General features: G+C 35.6%; 1 pseudogene across 1 annotated transcript; it reads right to left on the bottom strand.

The window, feature by feature from the left end:
- Window positions 1-316: 316 nt before the first annotated feature.
- On the bottom strand, window positions 317-1234 carry LOC309825925 (olfactory receptor 4P4-like; annotated as a pseudogene). Its single transcript has one exon. The product of its transcript is annotated as an olfactory receptor 4P4-like (transcript).
- Between the last annotated feature and the right edge of the window lie 3886 nt (window positions 1235-5120).

Raw genomic sequence — 5120 nt, 5'->3', positions numbered from 1 at the left:
CTTTTAATTCTGGCCATGGTGTTCTCGTGTATTTCCCATTGCAGCTCACCTCAGCCTCCCTCAGCTACCTAATTCTGCCCTGTCCTGAAAAATGAGCATTACATACACATTTCTTCATAGTCCCCATGTCCCATGTCTAACCTCAGCGCTTTGGATCCTGATGCAATAGGAAAATATAATTATGAACTTTGGCATAGCTATTTATTAGGGAGAAATTGAAGCTATGGTTTATATCTATGGCAAAGTATACTGATGGGAAATTTCTAAACCCTCAGAGATATTGAGACCTAGTCTACGTATGTGATGTGACGTTTAACTATAATGTTTGAAACCGAACTTTTCTCATGGCATTTTTCATTTCTGAATTCCTCAGTGTATAGATTAAGGGATTGAACATAGGAGCGATGATGGTGTAAGATAGTGCAAATATTTTATCCTCAGGGAAAGTGGTGGGTGGTCTAAGATAGGTAAATATTGAAGGACCAAAAAATAAAACTATATCACAGTGACATGAGACCCACAAGTAGAGAGGGCTTTGCGTTTTCCTTCAGCTGAGTGATTTCTTAAAGTGAATAATATAATTACATAAGAAAAAAATAAAATCACGAATGTCCTTAAGGTCACCATTCTTGACTTGACAAGCATAATGACACCAGTGATGTAGGTATCAGTACAGGCAACTTTTAGCAAAGGAAAAATATCACAAAAATAGTGATCAATTTTATTAGCACCACAGAAGGGTAACTGGATTATCACAGAAAACTGAGGAAAGGAGTGAACTGCCGCACAAGCCCAAGCAGCTAAGACTAGAGATTGTACCTTGTCCTGTTCGTGATAATCACGTAGTGGAGAAGCTTTCGGATGGCAACATAGTGATCAAAGGCCATGACTGTAAGAATTAAGACTTCAGTCATTCCAAACAAGTGCTTGGAAAAGACCTGTAACATGCAATTACCGTAGGAAGTGTTTTTTCTTTCCACTAGCAGCTCACCAATTATTTGGGTGTAATGCTGGAGGTATAGCAGATGTCCATGGAGGATAAGTGGCTGAGGAAATAGTACGTTGGTTGGTGAAAAAGAGAACTGCGCCGAATGGAGATTAGGATCAGAAGGCTTCCTACCAACAAGGCAATATAACAGAATAAAAAGAGCACAAAGCAAAATGTTTTTATGTTCTGGTCATAAGAAAGCCCCAAAAGAGTGAATTCTGAGACGTTGCTCTGGCTCTCCATATACTTCAGATTGACATATATTATAAACAGATGGTTCAAATATCTGACAAGAAAAATCATGAATCTGTATTTTAAAATAGCAGCATAATAATAATATTAAATTTACCCAAAAATAACATCCAATATTAATTATTCCTTATAGATAGGTCACACCACAAGTTGTCAGGTGAAGCTACTTTCCAGGACCTTCTTGAACAGATAAGCAGAAATTATTGTATTTAGTTACAGAGAGTGAGGCGTTCAAGGAGAATAGATTATATTGGAGCTTTCGAGGGGTAAAGAATCTCAGAACAACCTATTTACCTGTGATGTATTAGTTTTTATTCCTGGATTTGATTTACTAACGTTTTGTTAAAGATTTTTATGTTTATGTTCAGGAGACATAAGTCTTTAGTTTTCATTTCTTGCAGTTCTTTTGTCTGATTTTCGTATTGGGGTAATGCTGACCTCATAAAATGAGTTGGGAAATGTTCCTTTTACAATTAAAGAAAATGTATAGAATTAGCATTATTTTAAAATTATTTATTTATTTTTTCCTGCGTCAGATCTTAGTTGCAGCACACAGGATCTTCGTCGAGGGACACGGGATATTTCGCTGTGGTGCATTGCAGCGTGCGGGCTTCTCTCTAGTTGTGGCATGTGGGTTTTCTCTCTCTAGTTGTGGCACATGGGCTCCAGGGAGCATGGTCTCTGTAGTTTGTGGCACACAGCCTCTCTAGTTGAGGTGTGTGAGCTCAGTAGTTGTGGTGCGTAGGCTTATTTGCCCCGCGGCATGTGGGGTCTTAGTTCCCTGACTAGGGATCGAATCAGCCTCCCCTGGATTGTAAGTCAGATTCTTTACCACTGGACCACCAGGGAAGTCCCAGAATTAGTATTATTGTTTGCTTAAATGTTTGGTAGAATTCAGCAGTGAAACTATCTGGCCAGGAGTTTTCTTTTTCACACTGTTTTAAATACAAATTCAATTTATTTGTTGGATATAAAGCTATTAGATTATACATTTCTTTTGTGAGTTCGGCACTATTTGTATTTCAAGGAATTTGTCTTTTATGGCATGAAGTTGTTTACAGTATCCCCTTATTATCCTTTTATGTCTTCAGGATGAGGGGTGACGTCCCCTCTCATTTGTGATGCTGGCAAAATGTGTCTTCTCTCTTTTATTCTTGGTTAGCCTGGATAGAGACTTATCGATTTTGTTGTTCTTTTCAAAGAACCAGCTTTTAATTTTTTTTTGATATTTTGTATTGCTTTTCTATTTACAGTTTACTTGATTTCCCTTCTGTTTTCTTTTCTTCCTTTACCTCGATTTGGGTTTCATTTGTTCTTCTTACTCTAACTTCCTAAGATGGAAATGAAAATTATTGATTTTAGATTTTTTAATGTATATCTTCAGTACTTTAAATTTCCTAGAAGCATGGATTTAACTTACTCTCACTAATTTTAGTGTGATGTATTTTTCTTTACTTCTAATTTTTAAAATTTCCTACAGACTTCCACTTTGACCCATGGGTTACTTATAAATTTATTGTTTAAATACAGAGATTTTCCATAAAACTTTCTGTTGTTGATTTCTACTTTAATCCTAGTATGGTCCAAGAAAATGCATTGTATAACTTCCATTAATTTAAATTTGTTAAGTAAGGATTGTTTTATGTCCTAGAATATAGTATATTTTGGTGAATGTTCCACGTACACTTAAGAAAAATGCATGTTCTGCTTTTTTTGGATGAAATGTTTTGTTTTTGTTTTGCGGTACGCGGGCCTCTCACTGTTGTGGCCTCTCCCGCTGCGGAGCACAGGCTCCGGACGCGCAGGCTCAGCGGTCTGTGGCTCACGGGCCCAGCCACTCTGCGGCACGTGGGATCCTCCCGGACTGAGGCACGAACCCGCATCTCCTGCATCGGCAGGCGGACTCTCAACCACTACGCCACCAGGGAAGCCCTAAAATGTTTTGGTGGATGTCAATTAGGTCAAATTGTTTAATAGTGCTGTTTTCAAGGTCTCTCTAGCCTTAGTGATTTCCTGCCTACTTTCTAACAATTACTGAGGGAAGTGTGGTGAAATCTCCAACTGTAATTGTGTATTTCTCTATTGTTCTATAAGATCTATCAGTTTTGAAACTCTGTTTTTAGAAGAATACACGGTAGAATGGTTCTGTCTTCTCAGAAATTGGATCCCTTTATCATTAGGTAATGTTCCCCTTCACCCCTGCTTCTTTACTTTCCGGAAGTCTACTTTATCTGAAATTAGTATCTTTTTCAGCTTTCTTTTAATTCTTGCTTTCACTGTGTATCATTCTCCACCCTTTACTTTAATGTTTTCTATATCTGTCTTTTAACTAACATTTTTATATCACTCTCTCATAAAATAATTTTTGATATATTTGAATTAAAGTCTACCATCTTGCTAGCTCTATTTGATGTATTTCTTCTTTGCCCCTTGTTTTCTCTTAACATGGTTTTTCTGGTTTTCATTGAGTACTTGTTTATAATTACTTTTTATTTTCCTTATTGAATAATTATACCTCTTCTGAAAACTTAGTGCTTTACATAGAGTTTACAATATACTTTTAAGTTATATAACTTAAGATCTATCCCTCCATCTTCAAATAATGTAATTTAGCTTCCAGTGTAGTAAAAGAACTTTTTAACAGAATATTCCCAGTTTCTCCCTCTAGTTGCTGTGTCCCTATGGTCATACCTTTTAGGTTTCCACACACTATAAACAGCTAATGCTTTATTGCTGTTATTGTTTCAGTCAGTTATCTTTACAGCAATTAAACATTTTTTAATGTTTGGATAGTGTGTGGTAGAAATGATGGCTAGAAAGAACCCTGTGGTACCAGTTTTGACACAGAGATACACACAGATTTTAGTATAAATTAATTTTTTAGCCTAATACACACACATACACAGGTGAATAGTACAGACCAATTGTAGATATATGTGCACAAAAAGCTAATAGACATGCCAATATTACCTAGTTTTGCCTGCTGGGAGGCACAGACATAATGACATCCCAGGTGCAATAAGCATACCCAGCAAATCCACTGCCAATATCTTGGTTTCTAAATATTATTCTCTAATAAAAAGGAAACAGGACTCAGGAAAAATGGCTGATTCTAGGTTTAAGGCAGAGAAAATAGAAGATAACTCTTGAGTATCTTTCAATGCTATAAAGTCAATAACTGTTCAAAGAAACAACAGAATGTGGTCATGTCAAGGAGAAACATGGACAGAAATGAAAGTGCCCCCCAAGTGCAAAGATGGAATAAAGTGAACAAAATAAATAATGCAACAGTGGATTAAAATCTAAAGTATAAAACAAATATAGATATGTCTAAAGTGGCATCAATAAATAAATGAATAAATAAATGCAAGAGCAGAAATAAATCTTTTTTACATAAAAAACTTCACATATGTGGAAATACTAACACCTTAGGAGGTGAAACTTTATTTCCTCACGTCTCCCTTGAGGGCAAACTAGATTTAGTATCTCACTTCCAAAGAATAGATTAGGAGAGGAAAAGAGAGCAGTTTTACTATGGAGAAACATGGCAAACACTACCTTAAGCAAGTACTCCACAATTGACACATAGGAAATACTTAGTCAATATTTCTGGATATTCAGTTTAAAATAGGATAATAAAATAATATGCTGAATATTTCAAAATCATGTTTAAAGTTTTAATTGTATAGTGAGGATTCAAGTTATACATTTGTTTCCAAATTATACAGTCTGTTCTAATAGAATTTTAATAGCAACAACAAAATAAATTACTAAGATAATATTCATAGCTTTGATTATTTTATGATGGCAAAGTAACATGCAGTTGAAAGGATTTAGTTTTACATTTTTCTTGAACTAAACTTATAATTGTGCTTCACCA

Source organism: Grampus griseus (assembly GCF_964374135.1).
Source record: "Grampus griseus genome assembly, chromosome: 8".
Taxonomy (NCBI): domain Eukaryota; kingdom Metazoa; phylum Chordata; class Mammalia; order Artiodactyla; family Delphinidae; genus Grampus; species Grampus griseus.
The sequence above is the reverse complement of the archived record's forward strand: the minus strand, read 5'-3'. Positions and strand labels throughout refer to the sequence as shown.